This window comes from Anas acuta, chromosome 11 (genome assembly GCF_963932015.1).
Source record: "Anas acuta chromosome 11, bAnaAcu1.1, whole genome shotgun sequence".
NCBI classification, from domain to species: domain Eukaryota; kingdom Metazoa; phylum Chordata; class Aves; order Anseriformes; family Anatidae; genus Anas; species Anas acuta.
Window position 1 is genome coordinate 3,178,367 of NC_088989.1, and position 24,878 is coordinate 3,203,244.

The window sequence follows — 24,878 nt, forward strand, 5'->3', positions numbered from 1 at the left end:
TCTCTATTACCATAGTATCTACGCTACACGTAGCTACTAATACAGTTACGAAAGACACTACACATCGCAGAAGTGCCTTGTTATTGTTGTGCCTAGTGCCCAGTTGTTGTTCGTATGTTTGGGTTCTGTTGTTGTTTTTCAAGTTAAAAAGCTGCAAGGAAAAATCTTCCACAATTTCTCAGGTAACAATTGTTTTTCAGAAACTCAGTTTTCCTAATTAAAATTGCTATTTCCAAGGTAAATAGTCTTTTGTTTAAGGAGAGAAGAATAAATTTTGAATAAATAACTTTTAGAATTAAGCAAAAATAATTCTATTAAATGGTGCTTTGGAAGGCTTGTCAGTAGTCTGGACTGGATAGATTTACATGTTTTTCCTTTCAGACCTGTAAAAGCAACATGACAAAACTAACTGACTTCTGCAAAAAGGTTCGTAAATATCCCCCCTTTACTACATGTTTTCATGCAGAATCTGATTAAAGAGCACTCTCAAAATCCCTACATTTTTACAAGTTTGATTCTGATCACTAAAAGTGATTTTTTTGTCCATTTGTATGCACAAATTTCTTTACTTTCTAGCTGGTGATGTATTTTTCAAGCCTGCCAGGAGTATGACAAATATGGGAAAGTCAAAACAACAGAAAATTAGATTCAAGGATAGATTTAGTAATGTCATAATTTTAATCTGGTCATAGTTAAAGCTTCCCATTACTTCAAAAAATAAACATTATTTGATCTGATCTTTCTGCCTCAAAATATTGCATTTCAGTCACGATTTTGGTATATAATCACGAAAACTTGAACTGAATTCATTGAACAGCCTGCTAACACAACAGATAGTAGAAGAGCAAGTAGCAGCAGCTGGCAAACATTTGTTAATTTATTAGGACATTACTAAAATTGTTTTCAGGCACCTGAATAAATATTGGCAATATGGTTTTGTTACAATTCTGAAAATTTTCTCTTTGAATTGAGACCACGCAGTGCACACACATGACTTGGGATAAAAGTACCTGTGTTATCACTCAAGTCATATCTGTAATTTGAACAGAATTTTTATCCTTCCCAAAGTCTGTGAAGCATGACTTGTCTTTATTACTATTATCAGGCTTTATTGCTGGACATTTTCCATTGACACATTTATATAAATTCAAATACAAAAATGTAAAATGTTTAACCTTCTATTCAAGGCCCATGATTCACTTAGTGTGTACAAAATGCCAGATAGTTGTCCATTATGTCCTCAACTCTTCCAAATTTCCCTGCCTGTCCTTCACACCTAAGCCATCTGTTTGTCATTTCTTGGCGGTCCCCATACCTCTTTCACAAACGAACCATCTGCTCAGCGCCTTTAAACTTCTATTTACAATACATACTCTTTTATCTATTTTACAACTCTTTGCATATGTCAAAATTTTAATTACATAGTCACATATTAGGATGTCATCAGCTCAGGGGGCTTTTTCTAACAACAGTGTCTATGATGGGCTAGGAGGCATTTAAAATGTGTTTTATGGCTCGCTGATATATGATATTTATGAAAAGTGCAACAAATTTTGAAGTGAAGAAGCAGATGATGCATGAAGTCAATAATTGTTCCAAGACACCCCCAAGTGATTGATGTCTACATAATTCCATAAATGCTATTGCTTTATTAAAATACAATAACAATATTAATTTATATGAAAATTCAGTTTGGCTAACAACTAATGCATTTAAATTTCATATAATCTAATGCAGTCCGATCTCTTGTTTGGCTGGAAAGAAAAAGAAGTTTCTTTATAGAAATTTACTACATACCTAAGGTGTTATAAAATATAAGCAGGTATGAAAGGTTTTTATAAACATTATAAATGCAATTAAAATATCCTTCTCCTGAACAAAGAGGGCAAAACTGATTTTCCTAGATGCAAAATAGCTAAGATAATTAAAAAATACCAGTTATGCTACAAGTGCTGTATATACATACATAATGCATACATACACACAAAGCATTTGTTCACCCCTTTCAAATGGAGTTTCATCCACACAGATGCACACTTTTCATCCATGTTGCTGAGCAATGTTACCTGTTCTTTCTGGATGAGTGTGCTGTATTGATTCCATTTTAGGACCCTGTATATTTTGCATGGCGATTGCGACAAGACAGAGTGTTAGAAGAGAAAGAAGTGGAGGATCTCTTGCCACATGGTCCATAATATAAATGAAAGAGGAATAGCCGAGCATTAAACTCAACTGAGCAGAATGAGATTCCCTTCTGTTGGCCTTCAAGGGCTTTGCCTTTTCCCTATTTTGTTTGCTTTCTAAGATATGAGGAGTAGTCAATCTGTCTAATCTGTCTGTAGAAAGGAAGCATACACAGCAATGAAATCTGATAATACACGTAAAGTACATTGGTAGAGAAGTGTTTGGGATAAAAAAAAAATCTTGAGAGAGATATGAAGAGGTTCGATAGTAGGAGAGAAAGGGCTCCCACTGCAGTGTGTGTGATACGAGTCTGGTTGTACCAGGATGGATCCCAGTTGAAGGGGTGGCTCCTTTGCAAAGGCTGCAATTGGCTTTTTACACAACCAAGATAAGCTATAGAAACCTTTGCTTCCCCATCTGCTTACAGGGAGGACACAGAAGTCCTATAGAGTAGATTCTAATCAAAACAACATTGATTAAGTACAGAAACACTTGCCTGTATCTAAATGAAAAACCTTTGAAATGGCTTAATTTACTGTAAGTACAATTCTAGGAAACACTCATTGAAATTCAGCTGCTTATGGCAACTACATTTCTAACTGAGCACAGAACCACTCCAAACCACTTGACTGTAAATTGATCTGTGAATGTATTGCAGGTGGCTTCTCCAGGGTAGACATAGATACGCGCATGTCTGAAGACCAACAGAAGACCAGCTGGTGGGATCGTAAAGACAACTTTCCTACAAATGTTACAGGCACAATACCCAGAGTAAGTATTTACCTCCCCCCCTCCCCAAAATGATTCAACTTTAAACCACTCCATCCTCAGGACTCCACAGCCAAGTACTAGACATACATGTGCAGCTGTAGTGTGGCCCTGTAGACATTTTTGTATGTCATTTGCTTCAGGACAGCTGGGAGATCTAATCCCATAGAGAGAGAATCAACAACAACTAAATGGCATCAAGGAGAGTGCATCTCTCCCTCTCATTTCCATATTATCCCTTGGCACTTTGCTACACTCAAAAGACTTTCTGTGGTACCAAACACCCCAGTATTTCTGAGAGCAGGGGTGGCTTTGCTGCAAGGTAGTGAGAAAAATCATGCGCTTTGATATTTCTTTGCCTCTATCTTGTTCTGTGCACAGAGTGATGCATTTCTTTGTGAAATTTTATTAGCTTGACTAGAGTGAGCAGCTGTCCTAAGTCTAAAATTACACAGAGTATTGGAGAGATACCAAAATAGCTATTCTAAGCATGCAAATGGAGGAGACAATCCCACCTTCTTTTTTAATTAAGGTAAATAACTAAAGCTTGGAACAGCTCTAAAGAAGCCACTATACTTTAATGTTTGAATTACCCCCTTCTCTTTTAATTGCACCTCTCTTTTTAATAATGTAGCTTTTGAGATCACAGACATAATACTGATAGGAATTTGAATATCTCCATCTAATGCTATTGTATACATACCCGCAATCATGGCTTCTTTACAGAAATTACAGTATCCCAGTTCTTCATTATACTTTTAAAAATTCTTTAAAAGATTGTCTATCATGATCCCTCAATTTACCAACTGATGTTCTGCTTCCTAGCCAGGCCTACACAAATTAATGGTAACAGATTTCAGTCATCTCCAGGCAATGTAATTTCTCTTCTCCACCTATTCAAACAGCAGGGATTGTACTCATAATGCAGATCGATCAATACTACCTGATTTAATACCCTATTTTCAGTTGCTTTCAAATCCTCAAATTTAATCATGCAGCCTGAAGGATCTGCTACATTGTTTTGGAGAAATTTCAATTTTTTAAAAAGGCATTCATTTTGGAAATGAGATCGAGGAACAAGTTATTATATTCTTTACATAAAAGTTCTTATAAATTTTCAGCTGAAAAGCTTTAATGTTTCTTTGTCTTTAATGAGTGTCTTGTAATGCTTTTTCTGCTCTTCAGAAGTTGATAAAAAATAGTAGACAGCAAAATGTATTTCTTTCAGTATGGAATTGTTTAAGTTACAGATCCAAATAGAGAAAACTCATTAGATAATAACTCTTCCTGTGGTGTCTACATTGGTTACATCAGTGCTTTTTGTAGTGTTTCAGAACCAGCAAAACAAGAGTTTAGAATCGATTGGTCTATATTTTCTCACCAAAGTTGACAAAAAATATGATACTCTGTGATATATCTGTTCTTTTTTTTACTGCATATATACAATGAATTCATACATATTTTATGAAAACCTTTCACCAAAAGCTCTTGCAATCCTATAAAAATGCCTGTTTGTTGTGTTTTCTGAGACACAGGAAGATTGATATTTGGCAAGATGATGGACTTCAAAAATAACTTTGGATTCTCTGCCCTGCTTCACTAATGCATGCTGCTGTAAAACCAGGGTGAGTGAGAAGTGTGTCAGATGAATGTCTTGGAGATGTTTGAAGTCCAGCTGTTAGACATGCTTCCAAAATTCACTGGAGGAGCCCTCCCCATATCCAAACAGGGATCCAAAGAGAGGAGTGACAGGTGGGTGGAGGCAGACACTTTCTGCCATTGCACCACAAAAAGCAGGGGCGAAAGCCCATGGCCAACATCCCTTTGCTATGTTGAGGAAGCCAGCAGCACCTCCTGCCCACAGCACCCCCCCATCCGCCTTGGTTTTGTGGACAACCTCACTTTTCAGGCACTAAGCATAGTCCCTGGAGCTGTCTCCTCCCCTACCAACCCACCACACTTGGAGAGGGAATGCACCAGCCCCCTCAGCATAAGCACAAAGGATAAATCTGTGCTGTAAAAGTGCCCATCTCTTGTGTTCTGACAATTCCTATCATAATTTAATCATTTTCCCGCTTTCTAGCACTCTGTGATCAGAGGGAGGTGCTTGCACCATTTGTTATTAATGTCTTTTCCATCCATTCTAGTTGCCACAATAGCTCCATCATCAACAGGCTTGAAGTATGAACAATTAGATCATGATTTTCTTTAAACATGCACAAGACATCACAAAAATCCAGCTGTGTGAACAAAGTAAAGAATCATCTTTGAGAGCAAATGTTGTTTGCAATCTTACAATTTGCAGACTAAAAATTAAATGACTATTTTTATCCTCCCTTTTCTGCTAGACACTAACTAAATTTGTCAAAGTAAGCACGCTTAGGATTAAAGTTTTATTGATTTTTTTTTTAAAGGCAAACTTCAAATATGGCCCATAAAGTTTTCATAGCTGCATTAGAGTGCAGAAGTCTTCCTGACTCAGATTCCCACTCCTGCTACCTCTTGTTCTGGGTTAGGGCTCCCAGTTCCAGTCTCAGTGACAAGCTTCAATCCACTGTAGCTACCTGGCTCGTGGCTCAGTCTGGGCCACCAAACTTACATGCAAATGAGTTCTTACAGGATGGAAAAGTGTGAGAGAGGTGAGAGTGTGTGAGACTGAGCAAACATCTGTGGGAGAGAAGGATGTCAGCCAGTAGTGGGGATGGTCCTCAGCATGGGAGAAGGCTGAAGAGGTTACCACCAGCTTTCCATGAGTTTCTAATTCCATTCTCTTTAATTCAAGAGAGTCCTATGATCTTCATTTAACTAGGCTATACTGGGCACTAATTTTTAACTCGTTTGCCAAATATGTCAGTGGCATTCACTGCTTGAGGTGTTTCTTGGGTTCCCATGAAAGGACTGGATACCTAGTTTTATATTACAAAATTCAACAGCTTTTGGAATATTCTGATGTACTTACAATTACACAGAGAAGTAATTGAGTATGAACTATTGCTTTTTGTCTGTGACTACAAGGGAATGAAGCAAAAGAAGGAGGTCTTGGAATCTTGTATGTACTCCAGTGAGTACAGCTAAATCCCTGAAAACTTCTGTATGTCAGTGAAATTAATTATGTGGGATTTGTGACCATAACTGCTAAGAGATCCAGGAACAACTATAGTAAGAGGAAAAATAACCAGTTTATGGAGTCACTTCATAAAAATAGGAGTAACTTTAATGCAATCCAAAAAGATATACCAGCCTACAGCAGCTGGTGAGACATCAGCTCCACCTACAGAAAAGGCTGCTCTATAGCTCTTATGTAACCATGTTGAACAGATCCCAAACTTTGGCACCTGTGGTAGGCCCTCTAGTTCAGAAAGATTACCTGCCTATAAGGAGGTGCAAACAAGCAGCAGATTAAAGAGGCCTGCAGGGAATTACTGAGTCCTATGCAACTTCTTATAGGTGATTTTTTTACAGGGACAACTACTAGAAGGTACATTACTATGTAAAGCATGGAAACAAAATTGGCATGTCTTCTTCCTGAAGCAATCAGGATTATTCATATTTCTATTGCTAATTGAAAATAAGAAGAAATAAAACACATAGTCTGCCCAGCAGCATCACGAGCCTCAAATGTCTCTCTAGTGGTGAGTATGGTCTGTGGTGCCAGCTATGCTGGGCTGGGTAGGGTAAGAAGTTTCCCATAAAATGATTACCAATGTCAATTAAAAATTTTGCACTTGCCTCTTAGTTTATCTGAAACTGAAGAGGGCTGCTTGCTCGTGCAGTCAAAACATGTCATATGCATATTCTCACACAGAAAGCAGTAGAGGCTCTAAAGCCTATCTTAGAGTGTGTTTGATTTTCTGGCTGCCTTATTTGTTTACAACAATGCTCTTAAAATTGTCTCTACCATCTGTGTGGTTTCTAGTTGTTTGAATGAGAATGAGATATTAAAATGCCATCCAGATGTCTAGATGCATATCAGCATTAACATATTATGCAAATTGTCACAAGGATAGTTTTTTTTCTTCTTAAGCAAAACAATATTTTTAGACGGAATGGAGAGAAATAAATCTGTGAAGGATGGCAAGAAAATAAATGCACTGAGAATATTCAGCTGAACTTTTCAATCATTTTTATGAAAGGGTTAGGTACAATGTGTCCTTAGTTGTTTTGACTATAAATCTATAGAAGAACAATTGGATGAAAACATAATAATAATAATAAAAAAAAAAAAAATCCTGATAATGCAATGAAGCACCACTAAACCTGAGGATCTCATAAAATGAATTCAACAAAGTGAAATATAAAAGTTGCCTCTGTGTATTTATCTCATGAGAACAGGACTTCATGAACAATGATAACAAATATCCGTTGGCTGCTAAGCATCCAATTTTAAGAAACCTTTGGCTCTTATTCTACAGATGTTTACATTTGGAGATCAGAGCTCAGAATCAGCAGTGCAAGATCAGAATTGTGTCTTCATTGCTCTCAAAATAAGAAGTGGGATTAGAAAATTAAGATAAATGTCATTAACTGAAATTTTTTTTTTTTTTCTGGGACTTTGATTCTTACAACTAAGAAAAAGCATGATGTCTGTTAAATTTCTCCTTAAAGTTAGGCTGGAAATTTTCAACCTAAATTTCCTTTGCAATTTAATAATGGAAATTATCCCATCTTCTCCCTGATGACAAGGAGTACTCTTCATAGCCTTCCTCCTCACAAAGTAAAGAGCTAGACCTAGTCAATGTAGGTTACAACAACCTTTCACTCATGTGAAGGCATTTCACCTTCCTCATCATCCTTTTCCAGACAAGCTCAGTAATTTCAGTCTTTTCTCATGGTTCAGGTTTCCTGTAGTTCTATTTCGTATGTTGTCTTCAGAATTCCCTTTAATTAATCCATATATCTATAGAAGTATTGGGCCAAAGACAGGCCAGAGTAATCCAGCTGTGGTCGGACCAATGACTAGGCTTGAAGAATTACTTTCTATTTTAAATATACTATCCCTATTTATTTATCCTGATTTGATGGCTGCTTTTCTATGTTAATGGTGTCCCTAGCATCTCCCACCATAACTCCTCTCCTACAGGCATCTACTGCTGCTTCCCTATCCATAATCTGTTACTTTATCACTGAAAGGCTTTAGGTTCGCTTGATATGGTTCCTTCTCAAACCATCCATGTGGTTTCTTACTTACCATCTTTTATCTTCTGAGTACTTAAATAGATTGTCTGACTATTAATTCTGGTATCTGTCTGGGCACAGAGTGGAGTATGATTGCTCTGTAATTCCTCAACATTTTAATAACATATTACATTTAACAATAACCATTTCTTTTTTTTTAGTTTATTTATTTTTTTCCTTGTCTGTTACCAGTGGCATATAATCTTCACAAAGGAAGTTTATTATGTGTATGATGAGGGCTTAATCCACAAAGAACTGAAGAAAGGTTTGTACTTCAGCTGCTACTTCAGCTACTCCTGAGCAAGGACAGCAGTCCCAGCACGCAGTGGATCAATGATAACACAAAAATTGATCTTTAATAAATAGGCTGAGAGTCCTGTAGTGGAAACCATATGCACTAAATGTTATGTATAAAATCTTATATACATTATAGCAGAATATATGCACGCTCCCATCCTGAGGGGGGTGAAGATAGATTTCATATCTTTCAGTTTGTTTCATTTTCCTTTTTTTGCTCTAAGACCACCAGAGACTTCTAATGATCATTCTGAAATGCCAATCTAATGTCACAAGAAAGCAAAAAAAAAAAAAAAGAAAAAAGAAAAAAAGAAACCTAACCATATATTTTAGTTCCTTCAGTCATTAAAGCAGAAATCGTAGCCTGGTTGAAAAAAAATATTGCTGCTCTGAGGATTGCTAACTATTCAGAGAATAAATCTGTTTGTGGATTATTAACTGCAAAGTAAAAGCCTATTTGCAGTGTATGAACAATAGCTGCTTTTTATATTGGTGTGTTTTGAGTGTCTGCAGCCAGAGATACAAACATTTGTAAACAATCCATGCATACAGCTTCATTTTGAGTTCCTGAGAGTTATGCACTGACGCCAAGAGGATAATAAATAGACCGCCGATTTTTTTTAAAGTGGGTTTTTGCTTGGCATGCAGGGAGTTTTAGTAATTCTTCTTAAAGCAATAGGGCTTTTCCTTCTGCACTGCAGTAACTGAAAAACAGGAGATTCTGTTCAGGAAACCCACCAAATGCTAAAAGTACAACCTTACTTACAATGTAATGAAACAGGGGTCCAAACTCACAATAGCCCCAGTTTCGGCACCTCAAACGTTCAGAAATGACCTAGCAGAAAAGGTTCTTGAGATATGGCTTTGGAAAGAAAACAGTAACGATCACTTCCTTGATTATAGGCTGTGCTTTCCTCCCGGATGGTAGCAAGTCCTTATTTACAGTGCAATGTTAGTCCTCATGTACAGTATAACATTATCCTAAAACTCTAATTAAGTGTAAGATCTCTGAGCTTCTGTTGTCCAGATGTAGTAGAGGACGCATGTGCTTCTCGCGTGCGTTGTTGCAAGTGGAACAGATCTCTGCTGCCGCTCTGCACCCGGGAAACCCCTCGCAGTACTGAAGGCCAGACCAGCTGGTCTTCAGGCATGCACATGGAAGTTTTAATTCATCCTCTCACCAAACCAAGGCATGAATGACTCATATAACACATTCTAGGTTGTAGCTGTTGTCACTCTTCTGGCTTTTCTCGTTCCTCTCACACATGCTGGACAGGCTGCATTTCACGCGGGTGTAAGCACAGGCTGTGCTCTCAAATGTTCTCACATACGCAAGAGTGTTTTAGCGTGAACTATTCTGACACTTCCAAGAATGGCTAATTATGCACATTTAGAGGTCTGTTTCAAGGCTGTACCCAAAACATATTGATCTTCCATTGACTCTCATTGCCCTTAATAGACTGGTGGGCAGTCAGGCTCTTTCTGCCTCATTTGATCTCTGCTGCTTACCAGAAATGTGATTGCTTTTCCAGTGGAGATCTGGACACATTTTCGTTTTGCATCTTTCCACATTACCTCAGTAGTTGTTGTTTTTGCCGCAGTTTGAACCTTCTACACAGAGTGCTTCAAGGGAAATAACAGAACTGCATCAAGGGAAATAAAAGATTTGATGTAATCCTGAGACATGTTTTAGTTAAACACAGGCAATTTGTCTTAGAGCAGTTCGATATCAGGATGAGAGTGCATGGTCTTTGTATAGATGAGACAGTATCATCTGTCCTAAAAAGCAATGAATTTGTTAATTAAAGCCAATCAAGTGATAGCAATAATTTTACTGGCATGTTAAGAAATAATTATTTTTTATTTGAGCCTCCGTCCTTCAAAATGACTTTCCTCAAGCACTTGGTAAGTGAGCTTCAGTTGCACAAAATATTCCTAACACACTAATTTTAACTATAAATATTTTCCTTAAAGTTACTTCTTAAATGCTTTTCAATTGCTATATGCAGAGGTAATATTAGCCTTTCTCAATTTACAGTATTACTTGTTTGTATATAACTGTCATCTGCAGATACAATATCTGGTAATTTGCTCTCAAGCACCAATACTTTTTCAAAAGAAATACTTTTAAACCTACTCAGAAACATTTCACAGAGGAAAAGTGTTGAAATTAAGTTACTACATTATTTATGAGTGACATTTTTCAGCCCTATGCAAAATAAAGGAGCATTTTTAACCCATTAATTCAAAGCTCTGAGAAAAATGGTGAAAGTGTATTATTTTCCTCATTTTCTTGGCATTATGGAAGACTGCCTAAATTACTTTATAGGCCTTAATTTCACATGGCAGCTGTCAATAAATAGCTTTGTCTGAATGAGTGGATGATAAAACCTTGTGCAATACTCTGCTTTTCAGGAGCTGTAAAACTGAGCTTTTTTTTTTTTTTTTTTTTCTGAAGTACATTTGGGCACTGGCTTAGCTCTGCACTGCAAGATGCCTTCACAGGTTCATAGCCCTTGGACCATGCTGACCTGTGTGAGCTTTTCAGCCCTACAGGGAAGCATTGCTTGTGGTCCACATTCCTTTCAGAACTCTATCTCTGCACCATGTCTGCTAGCCTGGCAGACAAGAGGTCTCCTGTACATACGTAGGCAGTTTGGATGCATAAAACTAAAGCTCTGCCTGTACTGATTGCAGCTCACCTCACATGAGGTGAAAAATACAGGACTGGTAGCTCCTGTACAGCCAGGAATAGTGGCATTGCTACTTGAATGTCTCTCCTCTTTTAGCTGTGATGTCTGTGTCTTTTGCTTCAGGTTTCACATAGCATGGCTTCTTATATATCGTTCTTCTTCCCACTTTAATTTTCTCTATATGTGGTTGTAACAAAGATATTGCAACTAAAGAAATACAGTGCAGAATGGAAAATGAATTCACATGAGGCATGCAGGTACACCTCGCTGTATAATTAATAACATAGCTTCCTGCCCACATGTGAGACTTCAGAACTGATTAGCTGGCAGCTTTCACTGCTGTTCCACCGTATAAGAAAGTATGGCTATAAAAGAGGATTCAGCTTCACAGCATCATATAAGCTTAAGTTTCATTGATAGTAACAACATGAACAAGAAAATGTGAGATGTGGGGAAAATATCTCAGGGTAAAAAAAGAATAAAAATAGGAAAATAATTCTTCAAACCTAAAAACAAAAAAGCAGAACAGCCTACCAACTGATATAACAAATTTCTAAACTGAGATTGCAAGGGAAAACACTTCAATCCCACAAGAAGCAATTAGAAGATCCTGTGGAAGTAGTGCATTAAAAAGATGAGTCTCCAAAGGAGCAAACTGCTTTTTCCATATATATATATATATATATATATTATTGTTCACGTGGAACCCATCTGACTGTGTATTCTCTCCACAAAGTATGAATGTTGCTTTCCCCTTTCTGGATGATTATCTGTCCTCTATTGTAAAGAGGTATGAATAAGCAAAAGCTTTCAAGGCTGCTGAAAAGGATGAAGTACTTTTTTATTTCTCTTTGTAGAACACAAAGCCTGTAGGAGGGAAATTGCAAAATATTGTTCTTCTCTAACATGCTTTAGAGAAATGCTTGGTGTATTTACTCATATCCCACCTGAAACAACCCACAGAATCATTTAAATAAATAAGCTTGCACTGCACAGTAGGTTTTTACATACATGGAGTAGGGTAACGAGAGTAATGGAAATTCTCTCTTCTGCAGAGTGGATAAGCCTGTGTTTAGACTTTTCTTTTTCTTTTTTTTTTTTTTTTTTCAGTTTTAATCTGAGAGTAAAACTTTCCCATATTGTGTGAGTTTTATCTGAAAGAGTTTGGGAATCTCATAATCCAGGGAATTTAGTCCTTAGGTTTAGACACTTTATAATTTTCTAGACTAACTCACTTGAAGTTTAAAATGTATATGTCATTGTAATTCTCCAGTAACAGTCACTCTGAAGCTGAAAAGACCTTCATATCACTGAATCTGTTACCTGCTATCATGCCTTTAGTGATTACTTCTCTTTCTTGGAGGTAACTGGAGGCAAATTACAATCTAGGCTAATAGGTTTTATGACCAATCAACTCAAAGGCACATACCTGTCCTATTAATAATGCAAATGTGATAGGATTATTGAGTTATGAGTAGTTTATAAAGAAATATTAACCACTAATACATTAATTAAAGCTGAGAAAAGTATTAATTAGCTTTGATGCTGCTGGATTACAGAGTAGTAGATAATTTTACCAAGGCCTGCTTGAATTGATTAGTGTGATCCCATGCTGTGCACTGTGTTTCCACAACAGAATTGATTTTTTTTTTTTCCCCCCCAGATGAAGACAAACAGCATTCTGAACCACATTCAGAGGCATTTCTGACTAAGCTTGGTTAGGTAAGTAAATAATAGAAGTGGCCTTCTTCTGCCCTGAGTTTTACCAGTTTTACCTCATGTGAAATCTTGTAACCACTTTAAATTTGATGTGACTACTTCTAGAACAAAAGCAAAAGTAGAATAAAAGGTTCTGCATTGTCAATGTACACCACAAGGGTATAAGCAACCTACAAAAGTGGGATTATTCTCCAGTATTCCTGGAATGCTATGTCCTAAACTGATCTTCATGTTCTGTCAATTATATTTATCACGAAACCGTCAGCTTTGGATTTTCCAAATTACAAGTGAAAAAAACCCTCAGTGTGATAGTGTCTACATAGGCAAATGCCTGTAACTCATGAACAGTACTGAGCCATTAAAATGAGGCCGTCAGTATCCATAAGCATTCAACTTAACAGTGGCAAAATGCATCTCCATACTCACATGAAAAGCTCAAAGTGCTGAATTTTGTGTAATTCAAACATGAATTATATCTAAGTAAACGCAAAAGCAAAAAGATCACAGCTAAAACATATTAGTTAGGCAACCATGCACTTCTCAAAGATGCTCAGATAGTAGTACCATGATGAGCTTTCTGTGATGCATATGAAAGCCAGTTAAATTACAGTTGCAGAAATATAGTTATAAAATATCACTGGCAATCACTTGAAGGAGATATATGTGGTTAAGTAATTTATGCAATAACTAAAAAATTGTTTCTTATTTCTTCTCCTTTCATCTTGGAGGAATGAGGCAATAGTAATACATGGAAAACTTTCCTAACATGGTAAAAACTTTAGATTTCTGTGCTGGTAAAAGTAAAAGTAATCTGGGCCTCTCAGCATGCTGGCCATCAATGAAAACACTGGTTAGTTAGGGTATAAATATTGGTCATATACTTTAGTATTGCACAGGTTTAACAGTTTTTTTTCTCTATCTTTTTAGGAGTTCAAGACAAGCCTGTGAAAGACCGCGAGATGGTTTCTAACAGTATCACTGGCCTAAGTTGACATGGTGTCATTTCACTGCAAGTATTGAGGTTTAGAAAAGTTCTTCAAGATTTGACCCGAGTGAGTGTAACACAGAGATGATTATTCTCAAGTTTTGAAAACAGTCTTGACTGAGGAAAATTTCAGTTTCCTCACATTTTTTTCCCCAACTGTAGATGGCTTATTATCCACGTAATATTATTTCTCTGGCTTCTGAAATAGCCTTTTCATTTGTAGCACTTCACTGATGGTGAATGGCAGTTGTCCATTAACCATTATCTCTTCTAATTTTCTGTGAACTAATTGTAAGGAGTATAAGAAAAGCTATTAGGATACTGGAGCACTGAGAGAAAAAAAAAAAAAAAAAAAAGATGAAGAAAAAGAGCAGGTCAAGATTACATTGGGTCATCACAACTTACAGCAATATTTCTTTCAAGAAATGTGAAGGTCTAAAAGTCAATTGTTAAAAATAAGGCAGAAAAACACCTGTTAATACCAATTCAAAAATCAATAAAAACATCCAGTTTGACAAGAACTTCTATAGAAATTTCTAGGGAAAATACTTACTTATGACACGACAAGCATCTTTATTGCATAGGTTAAATGAGGCAGTAAAGGGAAAATGTTGCTACTGTATTGGAACATACTAAGACAACTGAAGAGCAGACATATCCAGGCACAAAGATATGAAAACCAGAACCAAATCCAAAACAAACCCTACTGGAGTTGATAAATGCAATGCAAAGCTGATATTTGAAGAAGGGACCATTTATCTGACTAACATTTTTCAGAACTTTGAAAGAACTAGAAATAACATTATTAAAATTATTGCAGGTTATGAGTAAAGTAATTTTACTCATGTCTGCATTACCTTGACTAACCACAGCAGGAGATTTCTTACAACCTTAGCTGATTATGAATACAAATCATCAGGTTTATATATATCACTCACGGTTAAAAATTCATTTTTGATAGCAATGAATAGGGGTGGTGAAAAATTGTAAATCAAAATATGTACGTGAACAATGTCCTGTTGTGTTGTGATGAAAAGGTAGAAATGTGTGAGTGACAGTTGTGGGAATTAGTTTTTTATATTTCCTGTCTTTCAAAATTTAGACTAATAGGTGGATGTAACATGAAAAGACAAACAATGATAGAAAAAAAAAATAAAGCTGCTTTGGTCGCATGTAGCAAAAAAGATATAGGCATCTTTATAAATCAAATCTACAGCTAGAGCACAGACAGATTAACAGGTGGAGAAACAACAGATGACATATACAATACTGATGGTGAAGAAATATGACCAGGTTGAATAGTTTGGACAAGCTTTAATTCAACATAGCACACTTTTGAAAATTGATGGCTTTTAAAATACCTTAGGAATGATTCTGTTCTGCCCATGTTGCCTACTGGCACCCAGGACTAGGATCTAATCCATAACTATTGTTGGGATAATGAACACTAAAGGAGAACAGTTGCTCATATTCACTTTGCACCCATTTGAAATGATTCTCATGATCAATTACTCAGGTTGTGGCTGAAATCGGTGACCACTGAGGGGCAGTTAGAGTTGTCCTGACTATGCCACATGCTATTTCCACAGTTCTTGATTCACCTCCAGATCAGAAGTTAAAATGTTAAATTACTTCAAGGCAAAGGATTCATTGCCATGCAGAAGTTCCCACTGCTTAGGTGGGGATGGGGGGAAGTGTATTGCTGAATTCCTTGTGGATGAGGCCAAAAACAAATGTTAGCCTTGGATTAGATTAAAGGCAAGTAAACAGAGCAGCAGAAATATCAGTCATAATAATGAAGGTGGAAGTAGATGGCTTTTCCAGATTGGTAACCTTCATCAAACAAATGCAGGATGAGATCATTTGAACAGTCTGGAAGAATTATGGAATGAAAAATAAGTTGAGTAAATCAACAAGCATGTCAGGTGATACTCTGCAGCGAAGATGGAGGTTTCTTTTTTAATTTACTGAAAAGGTACATTCTATTCTCACAGGGATGAAGCTATAAGGACCCATTGCCAAGAAATTCTGCTGGATACACAGCTCCACCCCCTCACCCAGGGGACTACTGATGTGTTTGCATAGCAGAACTATTTATGAAGATACTTTTGTGCAAGATATGAGTGTACATACATGTGCACAATTGTCTTTAGTGATAAAATAATTGCCTAATATGCAAAATCGATAAAATCAGAAATGTGAGCAATGCAAGAAATGAATCTGAATATTTAGGGCTGTACCCTTTTTCTCCTTTAAGCTGGTCAGAATACTCTTTCTGTAAGAAACCTGTTTGCCTGCTCCCCAGGCTGGTAAAAGGCAGGATTGATTTGGGCCTTAACCTATGCAGTTCCAGCTGGGATATTCAGACTGTGCAGGCAGTACCTGAATGATTTTTGAAAACAATAGTATTCAATCACATGCAATACCGAGTAATAGTAGGAAGAAAGAAGGGTTGTGATTTATACCATGTGTCATGATGTCAGTGGAAAGGGGAAAGATCTACTGAAACCTCTTTGTGAGAACAGCACTGTGCTCCAGTCAGCTCAAGATTGTGTCTCAAAGCGTGTTTTGACCAAGGGAAAATAAAATAACCATATAGACAAGTGGGTACCTATAATCCCATCAGTGACAATATAATGGTATACCAGAAAGGCTTTCAATCTTTTCAGACTTGTACATCTGTTTCTACCACACCTGCCCTAATTTTGCCCCTTGGTCAAGTTTTGAAGCCTCTCCTGACTTTCACACAATTTAATTTTCTATGTAGATATCACTAATATTTTTAAGCTATTGTTCATCTGCTGCCTAGACTCTTAGACATCTAAGTCTTCCAAAATAACTGTACCATCTGTCACAGTCTAAGAATTACCATTCTAGTTATCACCAATAAAGGGATGGAGTCATTTGATACAAAATTTATGCATAGCACCAGACACCCATTCACCCAGTATACAATTGAATCTGCCACTGGGGGATTTTGGATAACTACTGAGTCAAAGGCTGGGTTAATCATATGCATAGAGGGCTAAGAAGAGTATATTGGAGTTGTGTAGATATTTTGAAAGGCTTGGTATGAATGAACATATGTGAGACGGAGCAAGAATCGTTTTTTAATTGGTGGTGGAAAAATCAATCTGTTATGGAGCAGTGTGGGAATGAGGGAGATAGGTATTTATTCCAAATAATGGATTATACCAAAGCTAGATTTATCTAGAGTTTTCTACAGGTGCAAGGCAAGATTTAGCACTCCATGGTGAGCGTGGCTGAGGTGACCGCAGATTAAAGCACCCACACTGGAAGAGGAAAACAGCTGCTTTCCAAGCCCTACCCCAATGAGTTCATGAAGACTTTATGGCAAGTTGAACAGCTTCAAAGAAACACCAAGAAGTCCCCCCTGCTCGTAACCAGTGGCCTAGTCCTGGGGGAACAAGCAGAGGTAGGAACCGAACCCTTCTCAGCCAAGAGACAGAGCTCAACCCCAGTCTGTCTCTTTGTGGGCCAGCAGCACAATTAATCTCCTTCTAGGTGAGAAGGACACAAGGTGCTGTGTTTTGCATGAAGTCCAGATCTCACCATCTATTGGCTTGGGTCCTTCAGGCATGGCAGCTCAGGGAATGCCAGCTCTGCCAGTTGTGACACAGGCTCATCTGCTTGGCCAGAGCAGCAGCCAGTAACTCCAGGGCTTGGTCATATCTGAGCAGAGGTTTTGAGGACGCTCATTTAAGCATTCACATCCAAAATCACTGTTACAGAGATAGAAATACTCTAGTGGGTCTAGCCCATAGCACTAAACAATATAAAAGTTGCCTTTCCTGTGATGCAAATATCATATGATAAAAACCAATATAACAGAAACTGCTGGTAGACAGTCTAAGTGGGTTAATACAGTTATTATCCAAGCCTTGCTTCAAGCTGTGGACTGATATTTTCCACAATCCGCTAATTGTTCATGAACATCCAAGCTAGCAAATTAAAGTAAACCCATTTTATCACTCAGATTTAATGATTTTCTGCTGGGAATGTTCAAAAATGTCCTTCTTTGAAATACTTAGCTCACCAGCAAATTCACCATCAGTTGTTCATTTCTTCTCCACTGAAGGTCACTTTGAAATTTTCACATTTTCCTTTAAAAGGTTTGTATATAAGATGACCACTGTGAGCACGAAGAACTTTTACTTCTCCTTGAGCTTTTAGTTCATAATGGTGTTTGAACATTGTAAGCCTGTGAGTACTGTAAGAAAGTGAATATTCAGATCCAGAAATTTCAAATCCAGGTGAAGTGAACTTGCTGATTAACTCTGTGAATGAAATTAGTAGTTCAGCAGAGGTTCTGATGACAGCAAAGGAAAATCTGTCTTAAAATATAGTAAAACCTGCAGGAAATACAAGGTACCTGCTGAGAAATCAGCTTTCTCTTTAGCTATAACGTTTAATCTTTTTGACTCTTGCCTAGTTCTTCGTCTGGGGTAGAGGGAACGCAGGTACAGATTTCACAGTGCTGTCACTGCCAGTGAAATGTTCATATTAATCTAGATTTGTATGCTGTATAGCTGTTGTCAACGAGGACAGTTAACATTCCACTATCACTTTCCCTTCAAGGATACTGAAGAGCATTAAAAACATTAAGCTTTGAGGTTGGTAATTTACTAATGAGAACACTGATTCAAAGAGAAATTAGAACCTTAATCTCTCATCCATTGAAGCCAATAGAAATCATTTTGTGATTTCCTTGGGCAGACTCTGTGTAGCTTGTAAAAGGTCACAAAAGAAATCACAGAAAAATTAGACTGAAGTTCAATAATTTTTTGCTCATTCAGTAAGAGAAGAATAGCTGCCCCTTATGCTATGCCTGTGCCCTTTAAATCTGAATCCCTTTTCCTTAATGCAGTTGAGAAATATTCCAATAAATTTAGATTTCTAAGATCACATTTCCGTGTCACCACCAGCTGTGTGCTGTAGCAGAGGAGACATGGAACAACTGATAGCTTTGGAGCACTATTAGTTTTCATTCAGGCTGAACATCACAGCTCTCCTCCACGGGATCCAAGCTGGAGCCTTCCCTGGTGGTGGATGCTGAAGCTCCAAGCAGATCCTGGAAACAAAGATCTCTTGGACAAGTTTCCTAACAGAAGAAGCATAAAGCCAGTCCCACCAAACTGAAGAACCAAAGCTTTTGCATCCTGCTTGCATGCTCACAATTACATTAAGCATTTTAGTACAATGGAAAGCCATACCTCATGCCACATAAATGAAATTTCCAAATTCTTGGAAGTAGCTAAACTTCACCAAAAACCAATTCCATACTGCTGAGACCTTTCATTGAACTAAAGCATCTAGTTTTCAGGGTGACATAATGACATTGAAGAAATCACAAGTTCTTCAAGCCTGTTGTCTTATAGGTAGTATTCTCAAAGGCCTGATCCAAAGCACTGTGTAGTCAGAAGCAAACATTTCAACTTGGGCCTCATGCAATGTTTTGCAAGATCCTCCATCTCTGGTAATAATTCAAGCAGTTTATTACAGAATTTCATAATGCAATATGCATTGCTTGTGTGGCTAGCAACCTTTATATCAACAGTGTAGATAAATGCCAGTACTGCTATCATAATACACTTCAACTGAGGTAAGAAATATAGTGCTGTATTTACAAATTTGATCCATTCAGGGCCCAGGGCTGTAGCAACTTATATATAGGAGCATTTATGCACAAAACCACTGGAGCATACACATGATTATTTATCAAGATGGTCTACGTGTAGTGCTGGTATTATGCATTAGCACCTACTTGATATAACAGGAATAAACATTTCATGAAAGAACACAAAGGACACTGGAAAGGTATATCACAAACAAATTTATATAGTGAACCCCTGGAATATTTATGTTTTACATTCCACATAAAGTGTGTGAGAGCTAGCCATGTAAAGCCTTCCCAAAACCAGGTAAGAAGGACAATTTTATAATGGTGATATAACTGAAAGAGCTTTCATTGACTTTAAGTACAAACCTTATATTTTCTATTGATGTTCCTTCAACTTATGAATCCCATAAAGATCATTCCACACTATGATAGAAAGAATAGATGTATTTCCATGATATGCAGAACAGATTTAAACATTTGCACTCATCTGGATTTAGCAAACTGTAGTGCGCAGTGAGTGGCAGATGTATTGTTCTGCTGTGCCATATAAAGTATTATTTCAGATGTTTGAAATAATGCATATAGTTAAAGGTTATGGTAGAATAACATTAAAGAAATTCATTGTTTCTTGGCCTGATGGTAATATGAATGATAAAAAGGTGATGACTATTATAGCCTTGAAGCATTACAGTCATTTTGCTATGATAATAGTCCTCAGATTTGGTTATAGCCCTAATATGTTACCTGAAAGTTAAAATCAGATTCACAGGTCTGTTGGCACATAGTGATTACTTATTGTCTAGGATGTAATTTCTAAAAGAAAAGGAGTGTTGATCTTGAGGATAAATCCTGGTTTCTTTCTTTCTTTATTTTTTTATTATTTAATTTTAAGAGGAGCTAAGCATGGAGTTTTTATTTCAGAGAATGAATCAATTCAGGATTGTCATTTCTACCTTGAAATATGCCATGATGAATACCTCTCCTGCTCTATGCTTTTATTACTCTTTGTACCAAATTATTATGGACCACAGGCAGCTGACGTTTCTGGCATTACAAGCAATAGAGCAAAGCTGTCAAGTGACCGAGAGCTTCAAACCTGCCCCTGAATGATTTGAGAGCCCCGATGGATTGTTTTGGTTTTACTTTTGAGATATTTGGGGATATTAAAGTGCCCATTACCACAGTATTAGTACTTCACCATCCTTAACACTTGCTTAATCCATCAGTTTTAGAGTCCCAAGTCAAGGACTTGTTGTCAGTGAATTACTGCTGCCAATGCAATGCAAACTGTCAGATTGCAATCTTAGCCATAACAAGGTCACATAATAAAGCACATAACAGAGGAAAGACTGTAATAATTATTGTTTTCATTGTGTATAATATCTAAGTACATACTAAAGCTTAGTAGTAGACAGAAGAGCTGTGAAAGTCAAGGCATTTCTTTTGTATTTCTGATTCTCTCTCTCTGAACAGAAATAAAAATAAATAAATTTAAAAAAAAATAAAATTATAACAATAATGTTCCAGCCAAAGCAGAGCTGGTTCCAGACAAGCTGAGAAAGAAATGAAATGGTGTCACAATTATGACAATGCAGAATAGAAGTTCAATATCTGCTCTGTAGTTTGTGTTCTGTGTTTCTTTAGGGGACTAGAAAATGTTTGATTAAAAAGGGAGTCATGTTCACGGGGTGCATTACTCATTCCAGATTTCACATTGTAACTCAGGCTAGTCAAATACGTTTCTTAGCCCTGAATCTGTCTGATATCTCTGTATTTCTAGAGCTTCACACAAACGATTGGAAATCAAACATTCACAAGAGATAACGCAGTAAAGCATTAAACCTAACGGATTTTATGTGTCCAGAGCAATAATTGATTTCATGTTATGCTAACCTACTCTGCAGGTTTAAGCAGTGAGGACAGCTCCATTTCATAGGGTAGTCTATGAATTATTATTTTTAGGGTTTTTAAAAACACTGAGACAATTTACATTTCTATTTCCTTTTTCAAACATTTATATGGATGAAGAATACAGGGAACACTTGCACAGGCAATGGAAGAAATTCATCCCTCAAGTTTTCTGAGGAAAAAAAAAAGAAAAAGAGAGAAGTAGAAAAGAAAAAGTGAAGTAGGAAAAAAAAAAAAAAAAGCAAAATGTTAAAAGTACATTATTTTTTCAAGGGGAGAAGTTATATGTTTATTCTTTCCCTCTCTTTGTGCTGCCTGCTTCCTGTTGGAGTGTGTTCCCTCCACCTCTATAAGCTGGCGAGGGCTTGATGGTAGCACAGCGTGAGCAATTCCTGGCATTTCAGAGTTCAAAAACAAACAAACAAACTCTCGTCTGAGCATTATATTACCAAAAATGCATCAGCATAATGTCACAGAAGACAAATCAGGAGGGAGACCCACTCCCTTCTTGATGGGAAGGTTTCAGAGAACAGCTACTTCCCCAGCGTGTTGGTAGAAGCAGTGTCTTTCTGGTTAATGCTGGAGTAAATAGTCCCCTGAAACCAGCACATCTATATTCCAAAACACTGCTGTTTTTTTTAAGCGCACATTTTGATAAAATAAGGAAATAAGTAAAGTGTTGGACAAGATGCCTACTCTCCATTCCAGGGTACATAGCCTTTTCTTTCTGCTACAAATTAATCTCGGCCAGTCAGCAGAGCAACTTAAACGTGTCTCTCTTAGTTTTTGGGTAAGCTCCCTAAACCACAAATAAGGTAGTCTAACCTGAACTGCCCTCAATCTTCCCAGATGTTACTGTCTCATTTAAATATGTTACACCTGAAAAAGAGAGCTGATTCTGTGGGCAGCTGCTAGGGCACTCAATTAGAACAAGAACACCAGTCATATATGCTATGCCAAGTGGAAAACCATTAACTCCAGGATTAATTCACAAGATAATGTCTTTTTGCCTACCGTTACCAGGAACTGCCATGGCCCAGTGCCTGTTGAAGTAACAGAGTTTCTACTTCAATAAGGACCAAGTCAGACTGCATGTGGTCAGAAGCCTCTTCTTCTTCCAGGTAGTTTCCAGTGTGTATTTATGGTGAGAAATGAGTGTCGCTTTCTTTTTTTCACATTGGGACTGCTGGGCTGAAGAAAATGGGTATAACTTTTCTTTTAATTCTATAATCTTATTATCCCAGCTCCAATAAAAACTGATAATGAAATCTGAGGATATTGAGAACTTGGATTTTTTCCATTAAATTTAACTTGATATTTTTTTCAAGCAATGTGGTACTTACTATAGTCCAACTCTTTTTAAGACTATCCAGGGAAACATAAACCCTTGCAGCGAGCCATTTTCTGTCAAAATTACATCTGACCTGCATATTTTTGCAATTCTCTGATGCATTATACAGTCAGATCAGGTTGTTCCTTGACCAGTTGTTCACCCCTATCAATTGCATTAGCATTTAACCTGTCAGTTTAAATTACAAAGGTAACAAAGGTTTAGGAAGGTTACAATAGATCCAATCTTACACAGAAGTGTAGAAGACTAATCTTAAATCATCCTTCAATTCAAGCGTTATTTTTTCTCCTGACATACATATACTCACCTTCTAGAAACATCACTGTACCTGTGAGCAGCTTTTTATGGTGAGGAGTACATGAGATCAGCAAAGCATGTGATATAAGAGAAGTACCTGCAATAAGACAAACATGTATAATTTATTTGAAATGAGATTATATCTCCTGTACCTTTTCCCATTTTCTCTTCTGTTCTTCATCCTTTTCCATTGTTAAATTTTCTCTTCTCTCTCCGGAGACTTTATTCTTCATTGTGTCTGATTAGTAAATTAGGTCATATTCTGTAGTCTCATAAGCACTTCATCCAGGGCTGGAGTCCATCAGATTCTATTAAATTTTGATCCTTTAAGCCTGACGATACTGAGGCTTGGAAAAGGAGAGCCCAGCTTCTCCTCAAACTATCCGTCATCCTGTGTTGCACGCTTACATATCTACCACATCAGTTTGTTTGGTTTGGGTGGCTTCTCAAGTAAAATGCCATCAAATACACATAAACCAAGAATGCAGAATTACTATGATACCTCAGCAGCTGGAATAAATGTGAGGACAGTCCCTGCTACCTGCTCAGTTATTTTCAACATATAATGCCAACACACCAAGACAAAATGCATTCTCTATTAAGCAATTGAATATCTTTGGAATAGTCTAGAATCATATTCATTTGGCATGGGATCTTTCAAATCTGTTTAATGTGTGTATAACATGAAGGCAAAAGGCATCCTAGTGCAGGTCCTGTGGGGTGGTTCCAAGGTAGAAGGAAGATCTGCAAAACACTGCCCTCCACCACCCTGCTGACCCCAGTGCTTCAGGAGAGCAGAGCAGGAAACCACTTCAGCTGGCTCCTAGAGTGTGTTTATGAACAATGATGTCAGAACCGCAACTACAGGTTGTCTGAATACAAAATCTGACATAATTCCTATTGCAACTACCCTGCCTATCTCTCTGTACTCCTCCCAGAATCAGCGCAGGCTGTGTAATAACATAAAAGCACTCCATAGACTTTGGCAAGGCTAAATCAGCATAGCATGAGCCCCAAATGCCACTTTTTCAAGCAACAGGGAAAAACAACCAAACAAAAAATTACAAAAGCAAAATCCTAATTCTGCTAACTTGTAAATGCTATGGAACTTCCTTCATATTTTCTCCCTTTTCCTACTAAAGGTGAAACAAAGGGCTTCTGCCAATAATATTCATATGCACAAAGCTTGCATCAAAGTCATTCTGTCTTTTGTCTGCATGGAAACTGCATCATTAAGATAATAAAGATGCAGTGTTAAAGGTAAAGCCAGATTGTGGCTGTTACTGAGTTCAGGGAATGCTGTTGCATATTTCTTGTAATATATGTAAATATTTTTAAAATATCGTTTCCGTTGTGTCCAGAATGCATGTTAAAAAGGCTCTAAAAATAACGATGTCTGGCCATATATTAAGTTTTAGCAATAGATAAGTGCTGAAAATAATGTCATTGGAAAAACATTTGAGGCGTATATCTTTGTATGCTTGCACAACTACCAACTTTACCACATGCAGCTGTGTTGCATTAACTGTGCCATAATGAATGTTTAATAAGCAGAAGGGAGGAGGATGGCCACATTTGCAGAGTGCATTCACTGCCGGAGTTGGGATGTGCGGGTTCCTGCTCCCTGGAGGCCAAGCAGCTGAGAGGTGAGGCAGAGCTGGGCACCAGCAGGGCATTCAGTAGCTGAAATTGTCCAGATACGTAGATATCTTATGATATACGATATACTTAAATGCATAACTTATTTAAGATCATCATGAAAATCTGTTGAGTATCCAAATACTCAGTACAACCCAGTGCCAGTCAATATGAATTTCCAATGAGTGTTCAGAGCCATACAGGCATCAAAAAGACAATCTT

At 37.3% G+C, this 24,878-nt stretch overlaps 1 long non-coding RNA gene across 3 annotated transcripts in view; it reads left to right on the top strand.

Moving 5' to 3' along the window:
- Positions 1 to 21,885, top strand: part of LOC137862512 (uncharacterized) — a 96,191-nt gene extending 74,306 nt beyond the window's left edge. Inside the window, exons 3-8 of one of the 3 annotated variants that reach the window (XR_011100343.1) lie at positions 2,843 to 2,955; positions 4,482 to 4,577; positions 12,781 to 12,839; positions 13,764 to 13,888; positions 15,816 to 15,946; positions 17,048 to 21,885. This is a non-coding gene — a long non-coding RNA (uncharacterized lncRNA). The other 2 variants (XR_011100341.1, XR_011100342.1) reach the window with 2 other exon arrangements.
- Positions 21,886 to 24,878: the final 2,993 nt, after the last annotated feature.